We start from the raw sequence: 13816 nt of genomic DNA on the forward strand, positions 1-13816 counted from the left end.
CATCTTTTGACAGAGTGGAGTTTTGCACTAAAACCTGCTGCTTGGTGCAAGAGCTTCCAGCTAAAGAGAGCCTGAATGATGGACTCCTCAACTTGGATATCTCTTCAAATGCTTTGAAGAGATATAATGTATGTGTAAAGTCCTTTTGTTTTGCTAAATTGTGTAGTCGGGGCTGCACATATGACTTGGACTCGTTTGGGCACAGTTCTCCTTGACTGTCCTGCACACAGCAAACCAGCACGGCAGTCTGACAGAGAGTGGAAACCAAAAGCATGGGTGAAAGCAGCTGGTATGAGGTTTCTGATGTGGGAATGTTACAGAGCACAGGGAATGGCACTCAGTATCATAGCTGATACAGCCTGGAAGGTTCACGAGAAGCACATGTCTAAATCTTTCTTTTCGATAACATACCCCAGTCGCTTCTTTCTGATAGTTTAGGAAGAAAAGAGGTTGCCAGGTTTTAAAGTCAGTACACGTGTCAGTACTTTTCAAGTACTGGGGTTTGGGAGTGCAGGAGTTCTCCATTGCACATTTGAGGAACACAGCTTAACTTGAAAACCATTGTGCAACTGCTAAGCAGAAAGCCTGGCTATATATTATTTGCGTGGTCAGGGAAGCAACCTACGTTGCCTTCCTAATGCGTAGAGGCCTAACACAAACCTGCCTGTGCTCACGAGGGATAGGATGGGATAGCCTGGTTTTCTTTTGTGTGAGTATAGAGGTCACTTAACTATGGCATCCTCATTCTCAGATGGGCCTATTAATGTGTTGATGAATAGAAGAAAAAATAGTTGTGTTTTTCTTTCTCCAAATCCAAACGCATGTTCAGGCCAGGGTGCAGTGTAGATCCTTCAGAATGACACAGCAAAAGCATCTGGCTTCCTGAAAAGATTTCAGCAGCTGTGCAAGCCAGGTCAGTAGTAGAAAATGCCTAAAAACGGAATGGGATGTTCTTCACATGTAACGTACTGCATGATATTGTTGGGAAACATTAAAACCCCACTGCTGAGGGAATCAGTGTAGGACTCCATGAAAAAGAGAGTCTAGTGAGTGAGAAATGAATGTAACCAAGGGGAAAACCAGTGACTGACTTGAGGTTAAGCCATATGGTTCTCAAATTCTTAAGAGAAATGAAGATGGGAATATACTTAACCGGCAGCTGTCGGTAGTGAAATCTGTGAGTAGCTGGTATTTAGTGAAGTTTTTGGACAGGCGATCTTTGCTGTGAGCAGCAATGTGTTTGTGTGCTAGGGATTAGTGCCAGGAGTGTTACTGTGTCTGCTCCAGTCCAGAAGATGAGGTAAGTTTTATATACCATTTCTGTGTGTGCATAGACTCAGTGTGGCTGTGTTACTAACTTCTCCACTATAGACATTCTGCTGCATGTGAAGGTAGGTAGAACCAGGTAAGACCAAGTTTCTATATTTGTTTAAACCAGCTCCAGGTATTGTGGTGGCTTTTTTTGTCAGAACCAGTGATTTATCCCTCAGGCAAACAACTAATTTTTTTTCTGAAATTAAATCTTGATGGAGGTTATATTAGCAGGTAGCATAGGCTTTGCACCTGTAGAGGTTGTACTTCCAGTACTTTTTGCACATTCACATCTGCACAAGCAGTCAAGACAAAAGTTTTTTTTTTTCCTGTGTGCACCATAATGCAAGAGCATGATGATCTCTCATCGCAAAGAGCTGGTACCCACTGTTCCTTCTCCTTCCGGGCAAGCAGAGACACATACCCGGCACCTCAGGCTTCACATGCCTGGCGTTCACCTCAGCATTTCCCAAGTAGATGCACTCAGTGGTGCTCCATGCCATGCTGTTACCCTGAGCAGCAAGAATAAGATCTCCCATTTTGCTGGCTTTGCCACAGGGACTAAGAGCCTGATGTGTAGGAACAGCAGAATATGCTTCTCTCACGATGTCTTTGTCCTCAAAACAGGAACACGTCTCATCTCCCCTAATTCACTCCCCTTAGCCCTACCCAAAAAGCTTCAGGGGAAGGGGGGTTGAGGGGCAGCTGGAGTTATTGAGGAGAGCAGTCTGATCTCCTATTCATTCCACTCGTAATGTCAAGAGAGCCAGCACCAAGCCTGCTAATAATACACTCTCATCAGCCAATCTGTGCCTTCCAATAGAAGAAGCCATTATGAGCCCTAGTATTGGAGCAGAGCACCAAGTTTCAGTTTTCCCCACTAGCTGTAGGTTAAAATGATGCAATGTGCTAGAGATACATCTGAGGTTTAATACATGAACTGTGAGCTATCTTCAGGAAAGATGATACTCATGATGTTTTCATTGTCTAACTGTCAAAAGCAGTAATCTGAAAGCTGCTTTTCTAATGAGTTTCCTTCTTAACATGTGCATTCTCCTCTTGACTGCTGGAGAGATTTTCACCCTTGTTGTTTGAGGAAATGTGTAGATGAGGTGCTTGAGATTGCATCAGTTGCAGTGGATGAAGCTTTAGATTCCATCATGCCTGCGGTAGTGTATTGGTTCTTATTGCTCTAAATTTCTAGGTTTCTGAAGGAAGATATCTTCCATCCAAAGAGGATGAATATATTGTACAACAGAAGGGATGAAACCTTAACAACAAAGCAACACTTCAATTTTTGCAAACTGAATTTCCAGCTCCCCAAAGGCATTCTGTCCATTGAGGTATTCTCCTCTGTCATACTAAATGGTCTTCCTGACAAAATTATATCTTTGCATCTCATGGGAAAAAAAAGTACATTAAAGATTATGTAATACCTAATTGTTGTCTTAGAATGGCAATAAACTATTGATGCCCGTGACTTTGTATGGCAATGGGTTATGCAGTTGAGCTCCATACTGTGCGAAGAACCCAGCGACATCTTCCTTTGATGTCTCTGTCTTTTGCAAAACAAAACTTCTACCAGCAGTTCATCTCCCCAGCTTTTGTGTCCTACCTCTGCTTTTACAGACGTCTACCTTACTTTTCATTTGGCCTTCTGTTTCCAAGTTAAAGGGTACTGGCCTATTTATTCCTTATGGGGAAGCTGTCATCTTAGTTGCCTTTCTCTGAACCTTCCCTAGTTCCAAATTTTCTATAATAAGAGGGAGCAAAGCTCACGCAGTGTTCATGACAGAGGTGCATCATGACTTACACAGTTGCAAAATGGTACTTTGTTGTCTATTCCTTTTCTAAAAATTCCAGATGTTCACCTTGCTTTTATTTCTTTTGAGCTGATACTTCTTAAATATTAAATCTTGAGATCATGTTCCCAAGTTGAGTGGCAATGGTCAGTTTAAAGCCCGTGATCATTTATGTAAAACTTGGATTCTCCTTTCAGCACATCCCTCATGAGCATTAATTTTCTCTTATTGAATGTTCTCAGCCTCTTTATTTCAGCTTACAAAGCTGAGGTAGTGTGATTGCCTTAGGAAGAGATTGTTCTGGTGGAACTGAGCATGGAGATAGATTAAAAAAATAGTATCGGACTACTGCTGGCCTTCATTTTTCTACACACGTAGTCAGCCTAGCTCCCCTGATATTTTTTCAAGAACTCCTTTCACAGGAGTCTATCCAGACGAGTGGTTTTTTGCCAGCTCCTGGAGCCATCAAACTCATTTCCTCTCATCCTGAGGGAGGAAATTGTAACCCACCTTGGACTTAAGCTGAAACTCTTTTCTTTGAAATTTAATTAGCTACACTGATTTTAGTGAGGCTAGCACCCTCGCTTCGACAAGAGGATTTACTTGGGTCTCAAGCAGGAGGCTTGTTTCCACACTGAAATTACACATCAGGAGTATCTGCGATGATTACTTGCAGAAATTGCACATGAAGCTTCCTGAAGACTCACCTGGTAGTAATCAGCAACGGGAATTCACTTAGCACACCCTGAACTGCACACCTTGAGCTCAGTCTCTGCGAGGGCTTGCTATCCCAAGGGTTACTCCCAAAACAGAGGAAGAGCTGGCAGCAGCTGGAAGTTTGCCCTGTTGCACCATTGAGAATCTGCCTGATCACTCTGGTTGAATACCAGTTTACATCACGTATCTTGCCTGTTTCTACGCATCTTGCCTGTGTGTTGCTGAAGGCCGTGTGACCCCTTGAGATGGATGGTTCTTCAAGCTCTCAGACTTTCCCTTTGCTGAGAGTATTCCCCACTGCAGCTCAGGCAATAGCAGGGGGAAATGTCCTTGTCCTACTGACTTGCAAACTCGTTGGGGAGTTGCATTTGCACATAGGCACTATACCGTTCCTCAGTTTCCATGCCATGATACTTCCGTTGTTGCTCAGTGAAAGTCTGAGATACGCATTCAGTTACTGTGCAAATATATATGGTGTTGCCTGGGTTTATCACAGTGTGGGGCATGTATGCAAGCGCTCACAGGAGAAAACTTGTCACTCACTGAAACTATTTAAAACATGTTTTCCACATGCTGTTCTTTCTTCAACTGCCTTACTTCTGAAGGATCATCAGATGTGAGGAAGTGAAGGATATAATGTCTGTACAGCTAAATTACGTTACGTTGGCACCCGTGGATAACACCGTGCTGTAAGAAAGGGCGGCAGCTGCAGTGGAGTGCATGTATGCTGCAAATACTGCAAAAAGGTGTATGTTGACAAAGTGTATAGATTTCTTCAAGGTATGTTGACTGCGCATACAATTCTTGGTGCATTTTTTTATGAATTCAGGTGTTGCAAACCAATATCATGTATAAAATGGTATTTGCTCTTCCTTTGCTTTCTCTGTAAGCGGAAATTATAGTAGTGATAGGCGGAGAGAGACACGGCTGATTATTTGTACACACAAAGAAAGGAAGCCTGTTTTCCTAGGGCTTTGCCTCAGAGCCGAGTTATGCAATAGTTCATGGGAAAGAAATTAAAGCTTTTCCCAAATCTGAGTTACACCTGATACTCATGACATGATAACAGCATAGGCTTGCTCTGCCTGATGTCTTGGAGAAGCGAAAGGTGCTACGTCCAATTCAAGACAGACAGCAATTCCAAATGTATTTGGGGAGGCCAATGCAGATGGTTACTGGGGAGAAATAAGACTACAGAGAGAAACAAGTGAAAGAAGGTAGGCGAACACAGAAAAGAGGTTACTGTACATGTCCTGCTAGGATACCAATGATGTTAGCCTCCTTAGGAGTAGGCATGGACAACACTGGACTTTAACTGTGCATGTGATCCCTGCCACCACCTCAGAGTCTGACCAAGGGAAGAATGGTGCACCTACAGAAACTATGGCATGGCTGCCTGGGCATGTTCTGCTTTTTGGAATGGAAATTTACAACAAATACCTAATTTACTGAAAAGTCTTTCTCCACACTGATACAATGCTATTTGCTACTTCTTTGTAACAGCTTTAAGTTGTCTGTTACTAGGTCACAACTGGCTTTAGAGAGTGCACCACCATCCAGCAGTTCAGCCATAAGAAAGACATTGCCACCAACTTTCAACATCTTTGGAGGAGGATGGGAGAACTGCTGAAGAGGATGGCAACTCCTGGACATGGGAAAGACGAGGAGTGCGTTGAAAACATCTTCAAATATGGACAATAGTAATCAAGGTTTTTACTCTTAAAAAAGTACTTCTAGGGGAATGCTCTTAACTTGCACAGTAAACTATTTTGAAGGAATGCCATCTATTCTCAGTCTACTCTTACCTTCCCTCCACTAGACCCATTAGCTTATCAGAAATTACTGGAAATATTTGCTGCTTGCCCTGGAAGCTAATATCCCAAAGAGACTGCAGAGATAAAGTTCAGAGAGAGGAAAATATCTTTATTTGGTATGTAATAAAGATATTATAAGTCTATTTGAGTAAGAAATTTCTGGGATACATGGCTGAGAGAATTATGATTCCTTTTCATCCTCTGAACAATTTATGGATGGGTAGGGATGGCATTTTTTTGTGAAAGAAAAACATCTGTTTCTGTTTGCGTGCTGTGACTTTTCCAGTTGTGAGTGGTTAGGTGAGTAGTGCAAGTATTTATTTCAAGTTGAATCTGCCTCTTGAGTCTGTAACATTTGGTTTGACAAATAATCAAGAAACATTTTTCTCTGTTAGTCAACTGCAAGAGTTGAGAGGGGTAACCTTTTACAAGGCCTAAACATTATCTGTCAGTTTTTTAAAAAAGGAGGAAATGGTAATGCTCTTTTCCATTAGTTCAGATGAGAACTGTTTCTGTACTTAAGTTCCCCACAGAAACTCTTTATCTCCTTTACAAATCTTTTCCCAGATAATGTGAGTATATTTTCTGGCAATCTTGCTTTTCTAGTTTATCGTTTCTATCGCACATCAGGCCCTGTGTTAGCAAGCAACCATTGTGCTAATCTATTTACATTTGAAATGGCTTTTTAAAAAAAAAATATTGAAACCACATGTGCATGCTGTGGAATCTAATACCATGAAAGCTGCAGCCGAAATTGTAAAGGGTTCTTTTTTTCAGAGCCCTGGTATTACTGTCCTATGTAATGCAGGGTTTTATTTTCCATGGTTAAGTTTGCTTGATGTCAAACATTGACCTTTTTGCCCAAGTCAGGCAGAGAAGTATCAACTTCTACCATGTTACTTGAGCCTCCCCCGCTGTTGTGTTTCAGAGGTGCAAGGGAAAAGCTTTCCAATTGGATAAGGGGTATTAGATGAAGAATACATCTCAGTGTAAATGTTGGAGGTCGTCTAGAACAAAATAGTATAAGGGTGGGTTGTCTTAAGTATAAACAGCTGTTGTATTTCTCTTTCATGCTGTGGTGCTGCTGTGGGGCATCTGCTGCTCTGCCTTACTGCAGCTATTTCTTGCCATCAAGGCTTTAAAAAAAAAAAAAAAACAAACAAACAACAAAAAAAAAACCACCACCAAACATTTCAGAGTTTCTCCAGCCACTTGGAAGTGAAGATTAGGTTATTTCATTGTAAAGCAGTGTTGCACTGAAAGGCGTTACCTTTAGCAGGGATTGCTGCTCTAATCTTTCTGCTGGAGGACGCAATCCTCAGACCTCTGTTTGCATCACTCCAGGGAGCTCTGCTGAAGCTGGTGTCCCAAGATGTCTACTCACATTTGTTGAAGTTTTTCCCCTTCTGTGCATACTTATGGCTCTCCTACACCACTTTATGGGAAGTAAAGTGAAAGGGCTCTTTGCTAATTATGAACACTTATAAAGGCCCTTTCTAGCTGCTCTTGGGTGGGGGGGTGTAGCAACACTTGTGTCAGGAAAAAGAAGAGGCACAAATGGCAAATCATGAGAGCTGTGTGGGAATTCATGCTCCTCTGCTGACTGCCTATCCTCAGTTATGGTGATGGACGTTAGATGGGCAGGAGGGATGTACTCGCAAGGACACAGCTTCGTGTCCAAAGTGCCCTGTCCTAGAAACAAAGTGCTCAGGTGCTGAGAGTGGTTTTGCTGGAAGGAATCTATGCACCTGGAGATCCAGCACTTAAACAAGTTATGTATAAAAATTTGTGTGTACTAATGTTGTTGCCTTGCAGTATTTTAAAGCACACTGCATGTCCTGGCCTCCTTTTGAGGTGACCAAGCAGGTATTACATCCTAAATCTGCCAGTGCGACAGACATCTCAGCTTCCTCCTCCTAGCAAGGCAGCTGGCTTCACACTGTTGAGCTCCCATATAAAAAGCCAAAACTGCTTTAACTGTTCGTGACAGTGGTGTTTGGCTTAGCAAGTCTATCACAGCAGTTAGGTGATGGAGGCAGGGAGGTAGCTGAGGTGCCTGCTTAGGTTGCGCTGTGAAATCCTGTCTTTGTTTCCGATGAGGAAAATAGGAAGTAGAGCAGCCGGCTAGTGTGTGTTGGGCATTCCTCAGCCACGCTTAGGCTGCTTTTTTGAAACGTTTTAATTAACTCCATAAACAAGACAAATCTAATGTTACATTTAGAGGGGGGTGAAAAGCTTTTAAAAACTATAGGTCCATGTATGGAGACGTAGGCTGTTCAGTTTGCAAAAACCAGCCACCACCTGCAGCCTTAACTTCGGAATTTTAGGCCTCCTACTAGTTGGACTATATAAATGTCCCAGCTTCTGTTGACCTGCTCATTTGCAGCTGACATACTGTCACTTAAAAGTAGTGGAGCATTTCTGGCTGAGCTTCATGTTGGACTTTATAACAGCTCTCTGTATTTGTTTATTGAGCACAAATAATTTTACTATTGGGTGTAGCTCTTTATGAAGCCTGTGTCCTGGAAATATTGCCAGTGGAAGGAAGTATAACTATATGATATTTACCTTTACCATGATGCTGTTGTAATCACGCTGTTTGAGTCCTACTAGTATATTTTGTGTCAGAGCAATATTTGAAGGTCAGTGGAGGAAGGACTGGTACTACGTCGCTTGGAAAAAAAAACAAACGTAGCAATGCACAAAAAAATCGTCTGCTTGGGTTTTTTCATTTGTAATACACAATTGATGGCAGAATAGAGTTGAGCGTTTGGCAGTTATGTCAGATCTAATTAAAAAAACCCCAAACTTTAAAAAGAAAATCCAGCCACATTATGCTTGTATGACCTGTAGAAAAGTGTTCCTGCACCTTCTGGAGTAAGTTATGAGAAAGAGGCAGAATGCCCTCATCTGACTCAACTTTTTGAAACGTCCTGAAGGTGAGGTGTTCTGGGGACATGAGACGCTTGTCAGAAGAAGAGACCCCAAAAGCAAGACTCTTCAGTGCCTCAGAGCTGAGGATCTATATTTAACAGCAGTAATGGTTGTACATTCTGTTCCTCATTGGTTTCCTGCTGTGCCTCTAGTGTGCCAGATTCCTTTCCTCACAAAAATGGAAGTTTAGATGGTCTCCCTTTCATTTCTCCTCCCAGACAATTTGTCGTGCATTTATGCTCTCAGTGCTAAAACAAGTTCATTAACATATGTAGAAACCATTTAAGCTTTTCAAACAAAACCTGTGACATAAGGATCCAATTATGTGATTGTACAGTTAATGATCCTTTTAAATGTAAAACTTCTCCATAAAAATTTGGCAGCAATTTTGGGTACCTTCAAACTGTCATCCTGAAGTGCCACAGAAAGTAGCATTATTCTCATGTAATGTAAATCCAGATTGTTCAGAGGATGTCATTAAATCTAGAAATAATTTTGAGGAAATAAGGCAGAATCCAAAACACAGTCCTACTTCTCCTGAACTTGAGAGAAAGACTTCTGCTTTGCTCTTCTAGTGCTACTCAAAACCTACACCATCCTTCTGTAAAACGGATGCAAGGAGCTGAAATGAAGCCCCAGCTCCTGACTCCTGTAACTTGTAGCGAATGCACCTGGAGTTCAACCTGCCAGGGATGGATCACACCTTCTGAGCTATGCTGCATGGGCTGCTTTGTGCACACCCACAGGTGGCATCTGGGACCTCTGCATCCTGATGTGCTGAGGGAACAATTATTCTTGCAGGGCCATGGGATCTCCGGAAATCCTGTAACTATCCAAAGCCACTGAGACAAAATCTCTGTGGTGGAAGGTGGGTCCAGGGAAATGTGTGTGTATGTATATATTTGAGAAGAAGCCATGTGGGAACAGCCAGGAAATTTCATTTTTACATTCTCAATATGGGCTATTTTTAAAATAAAATGTATACCATATATGTGTGAGAAAAGTAGAAATCCTAATATTTATAGTCTAAGTACTAGAATGTTGAAAGGGGTAAGATCTATCCATAAACAATGGCAGAAAAATAAATCATTGACTCCTTTGTGAGGAAGGTGCCGAACATCTCTCCTAAGTAGGAGAATTGTCTTTATTGTCACTGGCTGCAAAGAGAGATGGGAGTGCTGCTTGTCATCACAGCGGGGGCTGTACACTCAGCTGAAGATCCTCCATCACCATGGTATTTTCAGCATCTCTTCAGTTTTAATCATCAAGCTTCGTTTTACAGATGGAGAAAACCTATTTCCTTTCCCCTCTTTTAACAGGTGGTAAAAGGATTTGCTGAAGATGCATAAGATTATGTAACAGCAAAACCAGAAATTCGACCTCTGAATTCCTGTCCCTAATTAAAAGAAATGAATGTCGTCCTTTCTTCTGTGTTGTGAAATACATAGACAAGAATAGCGTATATATTAGCTTAGCATTAGCCTGTTTTGACCTGCTAAACGAAGAACAACATATATTAATTTCAGCTGTCAGCATGGATGGTGATTCTGTTAGGAGACTCAGGGAAGAAAATGGCAAATACAACGAGGATGTTTATCTTTGCAATCCAGAATAAGCAAACTATCAGCTGCACAGTGTGTCTTTCAGAAAGGAACAACTTCTGTTACTGGTTCTATTAACCTAAGAGTCATTTAGATCAATAAGCTGCATTATGAAAGCGGGCACGTACATGCTCAAGCCCGTGTCTCTCCATAACTTCTCTATCAGCACTGAGGCTCCTTTGTGCACAGGCTACTGCTTTCTCTTTCTGGCCTTGGTTTTTGCATCTATGTCATTTTCCTGCTTGTCGTGAAGTCTCCTTCTGAAAGAAAGTTTTTTCTTTTCACTGATGGCATTTGATGTTTTGGGTTGAGGTGACTCCTTCCTCAGAAATGAATGAGCTCTTTCTTCCCCTTAGTGATCCTGTTTTACTGTTTCAGTACCAAAAGCCATCGCTGATGCCTGCTGTTGTTCCTAGCAGAGGTGGCAGAAAGAGACACCCTCCTCCTCCTCCTTCAGGATTGAAGCGCAGGGAAGTGGGTGCTCTGATCTTTGGATCTGTAGCCTCAGTGAGTCACTCACAGCACCCAGGTCTTAAAATGCTTGCTTTGATTTGCTGCTATGCACTTTTGACAGCGGAACATAAATATTTGGTCACTGTTGCAAAGCCAGGCACTGACACTAGACAAAAAAATTTAAAAAATAAAAAATAAAAAAAACCACAATGCAAGTGCCTATGACTACGCTGTGTCTTGTTCTCCTGGCAGGAATGTCTTACAGCCTGAAGGAGAAACAGCTAAATTCTGAGTCTTTGCATGTTGATTTCTAAAGAAAAAGAAGCCATAATATGGACTCTTATTCCAAGGGTGAAGTATCTGATTTACAAGGAATTGGCCAAAAGCAAGGCCCATCACAGATTTTTGTAACAGGGATTCCTTTTTTCAAAGATGTTGGTCTCCTGTGCCCAAGCCCAGGCACAGGAGGCAACTCTGCACTAACAACTTGCTTGATGCTTCCAAAATCCTAATCTGGCCAAAAAGCAGATTGGGTTGATGCTAGACCCATTATTAGTCTTCAGAAGTAAAAGGATAACCGTTGACCCACTAAGTAACCTGCTGTGTACCTGCATAGGACAGCACCTCTCCTGCCCCCAATCTCTTGGCTGCAGCAGAAAGTTGCCAATGGCAAGGATAATAATTCCTAAAAGGGTGATTTTCTTCCAGCTAACAGACAAGAGGGCAGGCAACTTGTTACAGCAGAGCAAAAGTTGACTACATGTAATGGGAAGTTGGGGATATTTCTCTCTGGAACCCTACTCTTCTTCTGATAGAAAGGGAGGAAGCAGAAAGAGATGAAGAAGTTGGCTCTAGAGCTCAGTAATAGAGATGAAACTGCCTGCAACACTGGGACAAACTCAGGCGGTCATTGCATCTCTAAAGCATTTGTGCTTAAAGCTTTCAGATAGCTGGATGATGTTATGCCACGTCATGTTTGGGTTTCCAAACTGCTGCTGAGGACCAAGAGCTCTCCTATCATTTGCAAGCAGGGAAACAAGTGTGTTGAGCTGTGGTGAAGTCAAATGCAGACCTTATTTTCTATGTCTCTCAGAACCACAAGGGAATGCCACGGGTAGGAGAGGCCATCTGATAACACCCGCCACAGAAGCGTGGGGGTGGAAAAAGGAAATTTCCTTGTCAGCTTGTGAATGTGATAAAGAGTGTAAACAGGCCGGCATGCAAACACTAGCTGCTTAGTAAAACACAGCTCTTCTTAGTTTGCAGGTTATATCAGCCCAGGTGGTCACTGCCTCTAGCACACCAAACTTGTCACCTTCCATTTTAGGTTTGTCTTTCTCTTCTCCCCATGACTCTGCATAAACCTCTTAGTTGTTTCTAATACAAAAAAAGGTCGTGTGTGTGTATTTTTTGTAACTTAGTCCAATTCCAAAGCTCAGCTGAGGCTTTTCTGCAAGGAAGATGATCTTGGTCTCTCAGCCTCTACCTTCTGGAGCCCTTTTTCGCCTATAGCCCTATCCTCTTGGAGCAAAGATGACATAACTTTCCAAAACTCTTCCAAGTTCTTAGATGTCTGCCAGACACGTCCCAGCATTTTCACCACGGTCTAAAGATGCGCACAGGTCTAGCCAGGAGAGGCAGAGCTCAGGCAAATATTCATACCCCATGCTTCTCCTGCTTTGATAAAGCCAAAAGAGTTATTAAAGACTTATCCAAGTAAACCATCGATTTTTGGTTGAGAAATATGGTATATGGGCTAAAGAGTGGGGAAACTCCAAGAAAAGAGGATGAGTAGGCAGTGCTAAACGTCCAGAACTGTTTCTGTCTGGACAAAATGGATTAAGAAGTACAATAGAGGAATTTACAATGAGGAAAGGGAATTCAATGCAGTGAAGACAGTCGCATAATCTAAACTAAACAGCTTGCTTCTTTACTTTATTTAAAAAAGCGGTGAAGCAAAAGAGGGCATGTGCAGTATTATTCTCTCCTACTAGTTTTCTTTCCAGATCTCCCCTTGGATATGTGCTGGTCCTGTAGCCAGCCCGCGGTTTTTCTCCTCTCAGAATTACCTTGTTCTACTAATGGAAACTGAACACAAAGAAATATATGCATATATACATATAAATACACGCAAGTATAGATATATTTTCCGTCTCTAAGTGTTCATTTGCTGCCTTTGGATGCTCACTGGCACAGAGCATGAGTAGTGTGAAAGCGTTCAAAGGCAGCAAGTGAAGACTTAAAGACAGAAAATTCTTCATTGTTCCTCTCCTCCTTCCACGGTAAATGGTGAAATAAGTAGTGCTTGCAGTCATGGGTCCCAAGCCCTGAACTGGAGCAGGGAGGGCAGATTTCTCCCTCAGCTCCTGAGGTGCTGAAAAACAACATTTAGGATATCCCTGGACCCCACTTTTCCAAATCTCCTTTATTGTTTTAAGCAAATGCTCCTGATCCAAGGATGGACGAGCAGTGTTTTAAAACTAATTTAACAAAAATAGTGTAACAAAAGATGTAGAAAGGGAAATCAACATTCCAGGGAAAATGTGAGTCAGTAACCATTTGAGTTCCACTAATTTTTTTTTTTTAAAATCCATCTGTAACATGGAGCAACAGTCAAGAGAAGAGGAATCTGGCAGGGCAAATGGTTGCTTCCGCCTCTGAAATAAGAACTTGTGGGTATTTTCAAAGTGGGAGACTGAATTTAGTGAACTTGTAAGCTACAGCATTGCCCTGTATCCTCCTACAGGGTAATTAAGAAGCAATTAGTAGCCTTAGACTGTAGAGAAACCACTAGTCTCATTTAACTTAAACTGATGAGTGAGGAGGGGAAAGGAAAGACTCTCTCGAAGGGCCCTTTGCTTACTCTTACTAAAAGTCCTGTATCTATTAAATAATTTAATTGTATCTGTGCAAGTTTGCTTTTACGTAGCACTGCCCATATCTTAATAGAGAAGAGATGCTTGTGCGGACCACCTGTTTCCTCTTCACGGTCACAGTGTTTCTACAGAAAGCACAGTGATTGCACGATAAGTACTATTAAATGCTTAGCAATCAAACATGATACTGGAGTTGAAAAGAAGAGGCTGTGACGCTCTGAGGACTACCACTAAGACAGAGACCACGTATGGGTGGCACATCACAGTTTGAAAATCACCTTGCAACCTCCAGCCCTCAAACAACTTGG

The sequence above is a fragment of the Phalacrocorax carbo genome, chromosome 2 (genome assembly GCF_963921805.1).
Source record: "Phalacrocorax carbo chromosome 2, bPhaCar2.1, whole genome shotgun sequence".
In the NCBI taxonomy this organism is placed as follows: Eukaryota; Metazoa; Chordata; class Aves; order Suliformes; family Phalacrocoracidae; genus Phalacrocorax; species Phalacrocorax carbo.